The 731-nt window shown below is 34.2% G+C and overlaps 1 pseudogene; it reads right to left on the reverse strand.

The window, feature by feature from the left end:
* The window catches only part of LOC102496986 (lamina-associated polypeptide 2, isoforms beta/gamma pseudogene), a 4,498-nt pseudogene that overhangs the window by 283 nt on the left and 3,484 nt on the right, over positions 1-731 (reverse strand).

The raw sequence follows: 731 nt of genomic DNA on the forward strand, positions 1-731 counted from the left end.
GTTCAGCGCTGTTCCCTGAAATATGAGGGACTCAGGGGTCATGGTAGCCACTTGGTCTTTTGAAGTTGTATTAAAATTTTACAATTATTTTCTCTACTGCTGCGAAACCAAGCACAGAAAGAAAAATACTACAGGTGTCATATGTGCGAACTGAAAAGCATCTCTCAGAAACAGAGGGGCAGCTTCTGGTTAGCAGGAGACAGGAATAATAGAGCACGGTTCATTAAAGATACAAAATTAACTACATAGAATGAGTGTGTTCCAGTAGGATCAATATCAATATACTCACCAGTAATTTACTGCAGTGCTCAAAAAAGCTCAAAGAGAAAGACTTAATATTTCTAGAACAAATAAATGATAAATATTTGAGATGGCATATATGCCAATTATCCTGATTTGATCATTGCTCTGGTGTTCATGTGTTAAAATATCACAGTGATACCCAAAACTATGAATAATGTTTATGTATTAAATAATAAAACATATTTTAATTATTTTATTTTATTATTGAATTATATTGTAAAGTCTACATCTACAATTTATTCAGGAAGAAATCCTTTGCATTTACATCAAGGACATATTTACTCTAGTGGAATAAAACAGACACAGACAAAAGACCAAGTATATATATATATTTTTTTTTTTGCTATAGGGCACGTGTGCTCGCCAGACAGACAGAGAGAGACAGAGAGACAGAAAGCAAGAAATCACCCTCCAGGGAGGTGACCACA

The sequence above is a fragment of the Tupaia chinensis genome, unplaced genomic scaffold (genome assembly GCF_000334495.1).
Source record: "Tupaia chinensis unplaced genomic scaffold, TupChi_1.0 Scaffold145627_1, whole genome shotgun sequence".
In the NCBI taxonomy this organism is placed as follows: domain Eukaryota; kingdom Metazoa; phylum Chordata; class Mammalia; order Scandentia; family Tupaiidae; genus Tupaia; species Tupaia belangeri.